The 14960-nt window shown below is 36.6% G+C and overlaps 1 protein-coding gene across 6 annotated transcripts in view; it reads left to right on the top strand.

Annotated features, from left to right (window-relative positions):
• The window catches only part of AHI1 (Abelson helper integration site 1), a 223469-nt gene that overhangs the window by 156347 nt on the left and 52162 nt on the right, over nucleotides 1-14960 (top strand). Inside the window, exons 22-23 of one of the 6 annotated variants that reach the window (XR_001918549.1) lie at nucleotides 561-695; nucleotides 1539-1856. The exons of 4 other annotated variants lie outside the window; for them this stretch is intronic. The gene's annotated coding sequence lies outside the window, so the exon portion shown is untranslated. Of the gene's footprint in view, nucleotides 1-560; nucleotides 696-1538; nucleotides 1857-14960 lie in introns of those variants that run through there. One more of the 6 variants, XR_001918550.1, reaches the window with a different exon arrangement.

Genomic DNA, 14960 nt, shown 5'->3' with positions numbered 1-14960 from the left:
GGGCTGCCATGAAAGGAACCTATGTAGAACTATTTAGTAAATGTTTCTTTTTCAATGTTTCTTTTTCCACATTCTTCAAAAGTGAAAAGTTAAGGTTTTGTATTTATGCAACATTATTACTTTAAAAACATTTCTCAGAGGAAAGGAAAAATCCAGGAACCTCAATGGAGAGAAAGATGCAGACTGTATTTTGGCATTTGGCAAAGGAGTAGTGCGAGGGCAGTTGTAGCAATATTCCTTTATTGTGTTGTTCAGTCACTAAGTCAAGTCCAACCCCATGGGCTGCAGCACACCAGACTTCCCTGTCCTTCACTGTCTTCTGGAGTTTGCTTAAACTCATGTCCATTGAGTTGGGTGATGCCTTACTAAGTACTTAAAACTTTTCTAGTTGGTAAAATGAGGATGTTTGAAGAAGCTGATCTTTTAGGTATACTTCTGGGTCTTTTTTATCTGCTCTTACTGTTCCACGAAAACATATTAAAGAAGAAAATCTAAGCAAATTTATGATAGTCATCACTTGAATAATCACTGATCATTTCTCTCATTCTTTCTGTTTTCAGGACTCAGAATTCACACATTTTCTGTATATCTATAATATATACATAGAACTCAGTTGTGTCCACTGGATCGACTGACAAGTGCGCATCACCACCATTGCTACTAGAAATTTCATGCTGCTTAATTAATGGACGTGGGTTAGTTGTCTTTATTTTTTTGTTTGTTTTTGTTTTTTGTTATTTTTATTTTTATTTATTTATTTATTTATTTATTTTTTAAATTTTTTTAAATTTTAAAATCTTTAATTCTTACATGCATTCCCAAACATGAACCCCCCTCCCACCTTCCTCCCCATAACATCTCTCTGGGTCATCCCCATGCACCAGCTCCAAGCATGCTGTATCCTGCATCAGACATAGACTTGCGATTCAATTCTTACATGATAGTATACATGTTAGAATGTCATTCTCCCAAATCATCCCACCCTCTCCCTCTCCCTCTAGTTAGTTGTCTTTAGTAGATCAAAAACCTAAGTCCTTTCACTACCAACCAAATCTCTCCACTTTCGCGAGCCCAGTGCTTGGTGAAATGATGCCAAGCAGTAGGATGTGGTGTTCAGATAACTGTTTAACTCAGCAGGGGTTGGAGAGTATGTGCAGTACAGCAGGGAGAAGAAGGGACACTGGTCCTGCTGCCTGGGGCTCTACTGAAAGAGCACCCCACAATCTATTTTGCCCTTTTCAGTCACTGACTATCTTTCCCATACAAATAAAAACATGTTCAGTTATATAAACTGGTAGAACTTGAGGAATCGGCTCATCAAAACTATGAATCAAGAATAATTCAAAAGTACATAAATCTCCTAAAACAGTACATCCAAAGCATTAAAAAAAAAAAAACTAAAATGAAAATCTTTCCATTTTAGATTCTAGCTAAAGTACTTTCTTAGTTAAGCTAGTGAGATATCTAGAAGTGTGAACACATGGTTCCCTTGAGACCTGACTCCAGAGGAATTATTTTGGTCATATTTTTCCCCCCAGAAAACAGCAAAAAGAGCAAGTGCTGGAAAGGTGTCTGTTCCCTTGGAAACTTAAACTGGGAAGACAGGAAGACAGGAGCCAGAAGGCAGGAGCTCTGTTAAATGCCATAAGGGGAGGTGACGATATGCCCCACTCGAAACATTTGCTACGCCCTCTAACTTGTTTCTTTAGAGTAGTACTTACTGTCACTGTAAGTGCAGTCTGTGTTTCTGTAAAACAAATTAGCCAACGTGCAGTTAGTAAATAGACGAACGATGTCAATAAGATTGCAGAAGACTTTTTCCTGCATGGTTTGAGTTCACAGCCATCAAAGGCAGGCTTTTCTCATAACCAAATGGAAAGACTGAGTAATTTTAGAAAAAAAGCTGAAATGCCTTTTGCTAGTAGCTGATTTAATAGCTTCAATAGCTGCTAGTATAAATGAAGAAGCTGCAAAAAACATTTCCCCTAATTTCAGAAAAATTGTTTTGTTTGAGAGATGAAGAAATCTATAACCTGTTTGGGTTTTTAATTTTGATTAACTGGTCTCTACTGAAAGTAAATTTTTTCATGGACCTGACTTAACAGTAATGCTGGGTGCAGATACCAGCAGAGGTTTAATACTATATTAGTGCTTTGATTAGAATTATTAGTTTCTATCAGCACTCTAGTTATAAGTTCCATAGATTTTAAGTAGTCTGCAACAACTGCATTTTTCATAAGCCTCATTCTACAGAATGCAAGGCTTTATAGCAGAAAGGCCTATAAAAATTATGGAATTTTGTCTCCCGTAATAAAATGTGAACACCACTAAAAGAGAGGTTTTCCATGTTCTTGTTCAGCGCTACAATATGAGAACTGTCAAATGCATTACACGTGGTATCACTAGCTATTATTTATATTACTAGTGTTCATAATGATCCCAAACCTCCAAGATTGTTCATCATAATTATATGTGTATTGACTACTTACTGTGTTGCCAGTGTATCTTTATATTTACTTTCTTTTCATCTGTGTAATTCTTCAATAAGTACTATTATCCCTTATTATTATCCCAATTTCATAAATTACAAGTCTGAGGCACTGTAAAGATAAGTGTCTTCCCTGCTGCTGCTGCTCCTGCTAAGTCGCTTCAGTCGTGTCCAACTCTGTGCAGCCCCATAGATGGCATCCCTAGGGTCACATAAATAGTAAATATAGAGCCAGGAATTTCTTTTTCTTTTTAGTTAACATGTTACCTAAGAGCCTCTGGAGTTTTTCATATTTGCCAGAGACTGCACTGTCTGCTAATAGTGGGATATTTTGATGAAAGCATTGCAGTGTTTCTAATCTCTACACGTTTTTAGCCATTTAGCTTCAACATATGAGAAGGATGAAAAAAAAAAAAAAAAACAGTCCCCTTGCTTGTGGATACATTCTTTCCTGGAAAACAAAAATTACTTCTACTTTAGAAACTCTATGTTTTCGTTAATTACTCAAGTTTTGTGCTTTACTACAGAAGATTAGTATCTTGATTTTGCTTTGCTTCTAGATCATTACAGAACAAGTCAGTTTCCTCTTCTATAAACATGGCTCTTGAGATGCTTGGGTGTGTCTGTCTTATCTTGACTTTTTAAAGATAGTTCCAACCACTTAATCCCACTTCACCTATACTGAATTCATCCAGTTTGTTCACATTCTGTAGAAAGTAGCATCCAGAACTGAACTTATTCTAGTTGTAATATGAAGAAGAGTGATATTTTGGGTTTCTGTCATCTGGATACTGTGTTTGATATTGATCTTAAAAATAATTTCTTGATATTTAAAAAATTTACTGTCAAACCTGTCTTCCCATTATTTACCTGTTTGTCCCTCAGTATGCCCATCTCTTGAAAAGAGGTAATAATAGCACCCACCTCAGTGGGTGGTGCTATTCACAGTACTGAGCTCAGTACTGTCTAGCTCACAGTAATCTCTCAGCTTTCCACTATTATTGTTTAGCCCTAAGTGCTGTGGTCCATTTATCCTTGTTGAATTTCAACAGTTTATTTTTTACTCACTATTCTTTTGAATCCTGATTATTTTTTTAAGCCGTGGTCACTCCTCAACTCTGTAACATGAGCAGATTTTGTAATGCCCTTTAACTGTCTTTATTCATAACATTAGACAAATATTGACCAACCAAACAAAATCAAAAAGGCAAAATTTTCTTTATCTATGGTCAGTTAAAGTTTTTATTTATCAACAAAATGCCATATAAATAAAAGCCATTTTCCTTGGGGGATCAGTTCAGTTCAGTTCAGTTGCTCAGTCATGTCCGAGTTTTTGTGAGCCCATGAATCACAGCACGCCAGGCCTCCCTATCCATCACCGACTCCCAGAGTTCTCTCAGACTCACGTCCATTGAGTCAGTGATGCCATCCAGCCATCTCATCCTCTGTCATCCCCTTCTCCTGCCTCCAGTCCCTCCCAGCATCAGAGTCTTTTCCAATGAGTCAACTCTTCGCATGAGGTGGCCAAAGTACTGAAGTTTCAGCTTCAGCATCATTCCTTCCAAAGAAATCCCAGGGCTGATCTCCTTCAGAATGGACTGGTTGGATCAACATATTATATTAACTGAAACCAAAACTTGAGTCGATCATGCTAGAAAATGAAGCAATTACCTAGAGAAAAATTTCAGACTTATCATTTTTATGGGATATTGTTTTCTATTTGGGGAAAATTTAGTCAGAAGTTATCAAACTAGTCCTCTATGTTTTCTGCCTAGATGGACATTTGCTATCTCCCACTGCTCATCTTCCATAGATTCTTTCATCACCTTGATAAACATACATGAGTTCACCAGGTTTTTTCTTCCTGTGACGCCCTTTATCCTCCCAGTTTCTCAGTGTCCCCAGAGATCAGTCTTCCAAGAATGCAGACACCTTTTGTTGTAACCACATTATTGGGTCACCCGTTAGTTTGATACATAAAGATTAAGTAGATAAGTCCCTAGAGGGACTGAAACTTCTTGTTCTGTGTTTTTAATTAAACTTTATAAAGTTTTCTCATCACCATATCTTGGCCTGGTAATGTGGTGACATAAGCAGACTTCTCTTAAGGGCACTTTTTGGATTCAAAGCTTTTTTGACAAACCGGGAAATAAATTTCCTTTTCAGAAATGGAGTTGGAGTTCATAGATCTATATTTTGTTTGGAAAGTATGATTATATTTAAAGTACTACAGAAATATTTTACTGCAAAATACCATTGCTCTTTGATAAAGAACTTTAGGAGTTGAGTAATAACAACCGTACCTAACATTTGTTGGGCACTCACTGTGTACCAGTCACTATGGAAAATGTTTTATGTAGGTTGCTTCATGAATATCATAATTCTGTAAGATAAAAGCATTATCATCATCATCATCATTTGCCAGTAGAGAAACTGAAACACAAAAGGCCTTTAAGAGTCTTCTGGAAACATTTTAATTGAATGCGTTAATGCACTGTGGTAGACGAGCCAAAAATATTAACTCCCTAAGAGCAGAATCATTTTATACTATTAAACCATCACACTCAAATGTCAGTCAATGGCACAAAGCAGATTCTGTGGAAAGTGGGAGCAGCTCAGGTAATATTAGCAGCAATTAACACCTATAAAAATAATTTTTAAGTTTTTAAAACCCTGCTCTGTAGTGTGTATTGTCTCATCCTGTCTTAGTATCATCACTGTAGCTTGTAATGGCATTAGACAGCGGTGGTAACGAAGAGAGTAGACAGCTGAGCAGTACTGATAGAACTGACCAGAATGACAGCCAAGAAGAGTCATGAGGACCTTGAGGATAGGCAAGAGCCAAATACAGATTCCTCCCTCTTCATCATCTACCATGGATGTTACCTAAGAAAGCCAATTGCAAACTTTGTTTCTTGGAAAACATCCCATCTACCCATCAAGAAGTTTTAATCAGATATGATTTGAGGTTAGTGGATAGGGCCTTAGATTTCCTCAGAATAGTGGCGCTTCAGTTCTCATAGCTGTGGGGTGGGTTAAAGACACATAAGTAACGAGAGTAATCTGGATGTGAGAAGGGGATCTTGGGGTTTGGTGGGAAAAAAGGGGCCCAGAAGCTGTGGTTTTTCTAGTGCACTGGCAGAGTCACCTGTGACCTTGAGAAAGGAAATTACAAACACCTGCTATGCTTCAAACTATGCTACCCGCATGCCACAGACAGCTGTTTGAAGAACTGGACTAAAAAGAACAGGAATGAAAAGGTAATCGCCCAAGAATGAGGTGATTGGACTTTTTCCTTCTTCCTTGAGACCTACTTTTAAAACTCAAGTGTCAGCTGGTACTTAAGCATGAATGACTCCTTAGTTGATGTTTCTAATCTTAATTATTCTTTTCTTTCTCCATTCTACTAGAAGATCTTTATAATAAATATATAGGCTGTTAACCATTTGGTAACCAAAGAACCTGAAAATGAGTACAGCTCAATAAAATTACCACCTTCCTTGGGACTTATTTAGGTCATACCTGAATGGTCTAGTGGTTTTCCCTACTTTCTTCAATTTAAGTCTGGATGAAGCACAAGCTGGAATCAAGTTTGTCAGGCAAAATATCAATAACCTCAGATATGCAGGTGACACCACACTTATGGCAGAAAACGAAGAACTAAAGAGCCTCTTGATGAAAGTGAAAGAGGAGAGTAAAAAAAGTTGGCTTAAAACTCAACATTCAGAAAACTAAGATCATGGCATCTGGTCCCATCAGTTCATGGCAAATAGATGGGGAAACAATGGAAACAGTGACAGACTTTACTTTTTTGGGCTCCAAAATCACTGCAAATGGTGATTGCAGCCATGAAATTAAAAGATGCTTGTTCTTTGGAAGGAAAGTTATTAAAAAGCAGAGACATTACTTTGCCGACAAAGGTCCATCTAGTCAAAGCTATGGTTTTTCCAGTAGTCATGTATGGATGTCTTTCTTTGGACTATAAAGAAAGCAGAGCACCAAAGAATTGATGTTTTTGAACTGTGGTGTTGGAGAAGACTCTTGAGAGTCCCTTGGACTGCAAAGAGATCCAGCCAGTCCATCCTAAAGGAAATCAGTCTTAAATATTAATTGGAAGGACTGATGCTGAAGCTGAAACTCTAATACTTTCGCCACCTGATTCGAAGAACTGACTCATCTGAAAAGACCCTGATGCTGGGAGAGATTGAAGATGGGAGAAGAAGGGGATGACAGAGGATGAGATGGTTGTCCAACTCAGTCATGTCTGACTCAATGGACATGAATTTGAGTAAGCTCCAGGAGTTGGTGATGGACAGAGAAGCCTGGCGTGTTGCAGTCCAAGGGGTCACAAAGAGTCCCACATGACTGAGTGACTGAACTGAACTTGGGACTTACATGTCACTGGTACTACCAGCTCCCTGGAGAAGGGAGTGGCAACCCACTCCAGTATTCTTGCCTGGGAAATCCTATGGACAGAGCCTGGTGAGCTATAGTCCATGGGGTTGCAAAGAGTCAGACATGACTGAGCAACACTACCAGCTGCTTAGTTCTTACTGAGAAAACCTTGGTGATATATTAAGCTTATCTATTTCTCTTATGTTCGACATATATTGTTTACTCCTTCTGTTACATTTTCACAATATGACCTCTTTTGTGCATTTTCACAGCCAGAATCAAGGCTCTTCTCTCTGACATGAATTGCTGTGGTCTCCATCTCTGTGTTGTTTTTGCTTGTATCTGTTCCTTTATTCATCATGGCTAACTTCACTTTTTGTAGCCATAATTTCTATGATGTTCTTTTTTTTTTTTTTTAGTATCAGCTTTATTTGGATATCATTCACATAGAAAAATGTTTATTCTTTTACAGTCTCCAGTTCATTGAATTTTAGTCTGTTCAGTTTTGAAAGCATCATCAGTGTCCAATTTTAAAACATAATGCTCACCCCGAAAAGAAATCCCATACCCAGTAGTAGACACTGCCCCACTCCATTGCCTTCTCTCCCTAGCCCCTGGCAAATAATAATCTGATTTCTATCTCTGAGGATTTGCCTATTGTGGACATTTTACATAAATGCAGTCATAATATGCATGACCTTTTGTATCTAGCTTCTTTCACTTGGTGTGTTTTCAGAGTTCATCCATGTTATAGTATGAATCAGATTTTCACTCCTTTTTATGGCTGATTAATAGTCAATTATGGATATGCCGCATTTTATGTATTCTTTTATTCATTGATGAGCATTTGGGTTGCTTCCAGTTTTAGCTGTTTTGAATAATGCTGTATGAACATTTACATACAACTTTTTGTGTGGACATAGGTTTTTCATTTCTCTTGAGTGTATATTTAGTACTGAAATTGCTGTGTCATATAGTAACCGTGTTTAACATTTTGAGGAACTGCCAAAATGTTCTCTAAAGTGCCTGAACCATTTTACAATCCCACCAGCCAAGTATGAGTTTCAATTTCTCCACATCCTCACCAACACTTGTTAGTGTCTTTTTTATTATAGTCATTTTATTGAGTGAAAAGTGATATCTCCTGATTTTGATTTGTATTTTTTAATGATTAATGCGGTTAGCATATTTTGTAGTGCTATTTGTATCTCTTATTTGGAGAATTCATTCAAATTCTTTGACCATTTTCTAGTCAAGGAAATTATAATTATATTTTACTATATAATTATCTAAATTAGATATATTTTAATGAATATGGTATATATGTATATATGTAGGGGATTCAGATCTTATCATACCAAGGGTAGAAATACAGTTTTGTTTTTAGAAATGGAATTGAAGTTAGCACATCTACATTTAATTTGGAAAATAGGATCACATTTATAGTTGTGAGTGCCCTATAGAAATATTTCTATTTTAAAACACCGTGCCTCTGTGATAACGCAAAGAACTCTAGCAGTTGAATCATAATAATTATACCTGAAACATATGCCTGAATAAATATACCTGAAACCGTAAAGAACTCTAGCAGTTGAATCATAATAATTATACCTGAAACATATGCCTGAATAAATATACCTGAAACTGTATGCCTTTCATATGCCAGGAATATAGCATATAAATCAGTTCAGTTCAGTCGCTCAGTCATGTCCGACTCTTTGCGACCCCATGAACTGCAGCACACCAGGCCTCCTTGTCCATCACCAACTAATTATGTAACTCATATATATAGCTATGATATAGATATATTCACATTATTTATATCTAGTTGGGTTTGCTTTTTATTGACTTCTAAGAGTTCTTTATATACTCTGGGTACAAGTCTCTTCGTTCTGTAGGCTGCCTTTTTCTGTTTCTTGATCATGTCCTTTGAAGCACAGAATTATTTTTTAGCCTTTACGAAGTTCAATTTTCCTATTCTTTTCTTTTGTTACTTTTGCTTTTGGTACCATGTCCAAGAAACCATTGTCTGATCTAAGGTCACAAAGATTTGCTCCTGTGTGTTCCTGGAGAGATATATACATTTAACTCTTACCTCTAGGTCTATATATAATCCATTTTGAGTTAATTTTTATATATGAGTTAGGGTTATAACTTTATTTTTTGCATATATCTATCCAATTTTCCTAACACCATTTATTGAGAAGGCTATTACTTCCCTATCTAACGGCCTTGGCACACTTTCCAGTTTTTGACCATGAATATAAGGACTTATATCTGGACTCTTAATTCTATTGCACTGATCCATTTGCCTTTCTTTACGTTAGTAGTCTGCTGTAGCTTTGTAGTAAGTTTTAAAAGCAGAGTTTGTCCTCCAACTTTGTTCTCTTTCCATATTATTTTGCTATTCTACATCTCTTGCATTTCCATATGAATTTAAAAAATCACCTCAATTTCTACAAAGCTTTTGATAGAGATTGTGTTGAATCTGTAGATCAAAATTGAGTATAGTATTTTTCCAATCTAGTAACATGGGCCTTGCAATTTATATAGGTTTTCTTTAATTTCTATCAGTGATACTTTGTTTTCAGTATATGTCTCTAAATTTTATTTCAAATATTTTCTTATTTTTGATACTATTGTAAATGGACTTGGTTTTATTATTTAGATTGTTCATTCCATGGGTATAGAAATATAATTCACTTTTTATATTCAACTGTATTCTATAACCTTAGTGAATTTGTTTACTACTTCTAAAATATGTTTTGAAGTGTTTTTTTATGGATTCCTTGAGGTTGTCTATACACAAGATCATGTCATCTGCTAATATAGCTCTACTTCTTTCTTTCCATCTTGATGCCTTTCTTTTTTCTTACCTAGTTTATTGGCTAAAATCTTCAGTATGATGTTGAAGTAGAGAAAGTTGTGTCTTTGTCTTGTCTTGCTCCTAATCTTAGAGGAAAAGCTATCAGTCTTTGACCAGTAAATATATTGTTAGCTGTGCATTTTTGTGCATAACCTTTCTTGTTTTCTTACTTTATTGAGTGTTTTTATCAGGAAAGGATGTTGGATTTTATTAAATGGTTTTTCTATATTTATTGAAATGGTTATGTGGGTTTTCTCCTTAGTGCTATTAATATGGTCTGTTACATAGACTGTCATATGTTAAGCCAGACTGTCATTTCTAAGATGAATCCCACTTGATCATAGTGTATAATCCTTTTATATGTTGTAGATTCTGTTTACTGGTATTTTGTTGATGTTTTTACATCAGGATTCATAAGAAGTGTGTAGTTTTCTTGTCCAGCTTTGGGATCATGGTAATACTGACTTCATAAAGTGAGTTAGAAAGTGTTCATTTCTCTTTTATTTTTTGGAAGAATTTTGTAAAAGATTGACATTATTTTTTTTAACTTTTGGTACAGTTCACCAGTGTTTCATTCTGTACTTAAGCTTTTCTTCATGAGAAATTTTTGATTGCTAATTCAGTCTCTTTAGTCTTAGGTCCATTCAGATTTTCTTCTTCTTCAGTCAGTTTTAAGTTGTGTCTTTCTAGGAATTTGTCCCTTTCATCTGGGCTATTTAATTTGTTAACGTACAGTTAATAATAGCACTTTATTATAATCCTTTTTTTCTCAAAGGCCAATAGTGGTATCTGCTCTCTCATTCCTGATTTTTGTTATTTGGGGTGTTACCTTCCACTCCACCACCTTTAGTTAGTCTAGCAAAAGTTTTAATTTCCTTGGTCTTTCAAGGAACCAATTTTTGGTTTTGTTAATTTTCTCTTATTTTTCTGTTTGCTGTTTTTTATTTCCATCTTAATGTTTGTCATTTCCTTCCTTCTGCTTGCTTTGGGTTTAGTTTTATTTTTCCAGTTTTAAAGTATAAGGTTACCTTATTGTTTTGATTTTTCCTCAGTGAAAACATTTACACTATAAAATTTCCTCAAATCATTATTTGGCCACTCCACATACATTTTGGTATGTGATGTTTAATTTCCCTGGTGTTCTTTTTTCTCACCCATTGGTTATTTAGGAATATATTGTTTAATTTCTACACCTTTGTGAATCTCCCAAGTGTCTTCCTGATTCTGAGTTCTATTTTCATTTCATTGTGATTGGAGAACACATTTTTATGATTTCTGGGTTTTTTTAAGGCTTATTTTATGGCATCAGTTCAGTTCAGTTCAGTCGCTCAGTCGTGTCTGACTCTTTGTGACCCCATGAATCGCAGCACGCCAGGCCTCCCTGTCCATCACCAACTCCCGGAGTTCATTCAGACTCACGTCCATCGAGTCAGTGATGTCATCCAACCATCTCATCCTCTTTCGTCCTCTTCTCCTCCTGCCCCCAATCCCTCCCAGCATCAGAGTCTTTTCCGATGAGTCAACTCTTCGCATGAGGTGGCCAAAGTACTGGAATTTCAGCTTTAGCATCATTCCTTCCAAAGAAATCCCAGGGCTGATCTCCTTCAGAATGGACAGGTTGGATCTCCTTGCAGTCCAAGGGACTCTCAAGAGTCTTCTCCAACACCACAGTTCAAAAGCATCAATTCTTCGGTGCTCAGCCTTCTTCACAGTCCAACTCTCACATCCGTACATGACCACAGGAAAAACCATAGCCTTGACTAGCATATTGTTTATTCTAGAGATTGTTCTACATGTACTTAAGAAGAATATGTATTCTGCTCTTATTAGGTAGAGTATTCTATAGTTGTCTGTTAGATCTAGTTGATTTTTAGTGTTGATCAAGTCTTCCATGTTGATCTGCCTAGTTCTATTCATTATAGAAAGTTAGAGTATTGGAGTCTCAACAGCTTGTTGTTGAATCATCTAGCTTACCTTTAAATTCTGTCTTTTTCTTTATGTATTTTGAGACTTTTTAGTTGCGTATATATTCATACTTATTTATGGCTTCTTGATTGATTGACAGTTTTATCATTAAAATGTTCTTTATCTTTACTGACAATTTTTGTCTTAAATTATATTTTGCCTTTTATCAGAACAGCCTCTCCAGCTCTCTTTTGGTTTCTGTTTGTATGGCCTATTTTTTCTTTCTTTTCAACTTTATTGTGCTTTTGAAATGTTCCTCTTGTAGACAGCAGATGATTTGAATATGTCTTTTTTCCATTCTTATAATTTCTGCATTCCATTTGGAGTGCTTGATCTATTTCCATTTAATTTAATTATTGATAAGATAGAATTCGGTCTACAATTTGGTTTGTTTTTCTGATGTATTTTTTGCTCCTTTCCTCTTTAATTACTCTTTTTTGATTAAAGTAATATTTTTTAATACACCAATTTAAATCTCTTTACTTTTTGTGTTATACTTGAGTTATTTTCTTAGTAGTTACCCTGAAAATTGCAACTTACATCTTAATATAGTTTAGATTAGTATCAACTTAATTTCAGTAGTGTGCAAAAACTTTAATTCAGTTCTTTTCCTTCCTGCCTCCTTTTTGCTATTATGGTCCTAGAAATTGCATCTTTATACACTGTAAACCATCAGCACATTTTATAATTCTTCATGAAGTTACCTTTTAAATCAGGTGAAAAGTTGCTTGTAAAAAAGGACACATACTGTCTTTGCATTTACTTCTGTAATTACCTTAATCAGTGCTCTTTATTTATATGGGTTTGAGTTCCTATCAAGTGCCCTTTTATTGCAGCCTGAAGGACTCCCATTAGTTTTTCTTAAAGGGCAGGTCAACTAGCAACGAACTCTGTTATCACTTATCTGGGAACATATTAGTTTCTTCTTTTTTTTACATGGTAATTTTGCTGGATATTGAAGAGTAGATCGAGTTTTCTTTCCACACTTAATGTTGAAAGCATCATCTTACTAACTTCTGAACTCCAAAGTTTCTGATGAGAGATCTACTGATCATCTTGTTGAGAATCCCTTCTGTGTGATGAGTTGTTTCACTTTCACTGCTTTCAAGATTGTGGTCTTCAGTAGTTTGGCTACAGTGTATCTAGGTGTGGGTCTTTCTTACACCGCATGGATTTTGTGTAAGCTCTTGAATGTGCAGATTAATTTTTAAAATCATTTTTGGGAAGTTTGTGCCATTATTTCTCTAAATCTTCTTTCTTCTCTTTTCTCTCTTCTGTGCTGTGTGCTAAGTCACTTCAGTCATGTCTTACTCTGTGCTATAACCCTATGGACTATAGCCCACCAGGCTCCTCAGTCCATGGGATTCTCCAGACAAAAATACTAGAGTGAGTTGCGTTTTCTTCTCCAGATCTTCCCAACCCAGGGATTGAACCCACATCTCTTAAATCTTCTGCTTTGGCAGGTGGGTTCTTTACCACTAGCGCCACCTGAGAAGCCCTGTCTCCAGGCAAGAATACTGGAGTGGGTAGCCATTCCCTTCTCCAGGGAATCTTCCCAACCCAGGAATCAAACCTGGGTCTCCAACATTGCAGGCACCAGGGAAGCCCCTCTAGTGAATATTGTACTTTTCAACTCCAGGATTTCTATTAGCTGATTTCTATTTTGCCATTTGAAATACCGTTTGGGAAGTTTTAGAACCTCTTACTCAACCATCTTCATCTTTGTATGTATCACAGTTATATTTATATGCTAAAGTAGAGACGTTTTCCACCCAGCTTCTTCTTCTGTAATTATATTACTATCTTCTTCCTCTTTAAACCAAATACTCACATGTGTATACATGAACTTTTCTGAGAATTTTTGGATTATCATTGGAATTAGAAATAGACAAGCCTCAGTGTTTAAATAAGATGAGCAGTTACTTATTGATGTCTTACTATCAGCAGCCTGAAAAGCTTTTCTTTTTTTTTTTTAATTTTTATTTTTACTTTATTTTACGTTACAATACTGTATTGGTTTTGCCATACATTGACATGAATCCACCACGGGTGTACATGCGTTCCCAAACATGAACCCCCCTCCCACCTCCCTCCCCATAACATCTCTCTAGGTCATCCCTGTGCACCAGCCCCAAACATCCTGTATCCTGCATCAAACATAGACTGGCGATTCATTTCTTACATGATATTATACATGTTTCAATGCCATTCTCCCAAATCATCCCACCCTCTCCCTCTCCCTCAGAGTCCAAAAGTCCGTTCTACACATCTGTGTCTCTTTTCCATTTAAATTTATTATTTAAGATTCCTGCACAGAGTCTTCCCAAATAAACTGAGCCTTATAGTCATTTCAGTATAAATATAAACTGTAGTGATCAGATGGACACACATGTTAGTATACATACATCAGCTGTCACTTTGGCCTAATTTCTGTTTACCATATAACTTCCTAGTTTGATGGCTTCAAGAAATTGTAGAGAAGCTAATGTAAAGAAGAGTGCTTTGATGATCTTCTTCAGGTGCCATCTGTAATAGAAATACCAAGTCTTAAAGATCCTCCTTTGGGCATAAATCTTAGCGAAAGCCAAAGTCAGTGAACCAGACGTGTATTTACTTGGTTCCACACAGCCCTCTAACTTCAAACTTAAATATGTAAGGTTAGTGATTAACAGCATAGACTTAGGAGAAAAGCAAACCTGCTAACATTTAGAATCTGCCAAACTCTGTGATTTAGACAAATAATAATCTTTTAGTTTATAATTGAGGAAACAAAAGCATATGTATGAACATGAAAGTTCCTCAGTTGTGTCCGGCTCTTTGCAACCCATGGACTGTAGCCTGCCAGGCTCCTCTGTCCATGGAATTCTTCAGGCCAGAATACTGGAGTGGATAACTGTTCCCTTCTCCAGGGGATCTTCCAAACTCAGGGGTCGAACCCAGGTCTCCCACATTGTAGGCGGATTCTTTACCAGGATTCATCTGCCTGCAATGCGGGAGACCTGGGTTCCATCCCTGGGTTGGGAAGATCCCCTGGAGAAGGAAATGGCAACCTACTCCGGTACTCTTGCCTGGAAAATCCCATGGATGGAGAAGCCTAGTAGGCTGCAGTCTGTGGGGTCACAGAGAGTCAGACATGATTGAGCAACTTCACTTTCACTTTTCTTTACCAGTTGAGCCACCAGGGAAGCCCAAGAATCGTGGAGTGTGTAGCCTATCCCTTCTTTAAGGGAACTTCCCAACGCAGGA

This window comes from Capra hircus, chromosome 9, assembly GCF_001704415.2.
Source record: "Capra hircus breed San Clemente chromosome 9, ASM170441v1, whole genome shotgun sequence".
NCBI lineage: Eukaryota > Metazoa > Chordata > Mammalia > Artiodactyla > Bovidae > Capra > Capra hircus.
Note: the sequence above shows the minus strand (reverse complement) of the source record. Positions and strands in the feature narration are given on the sequence as shown.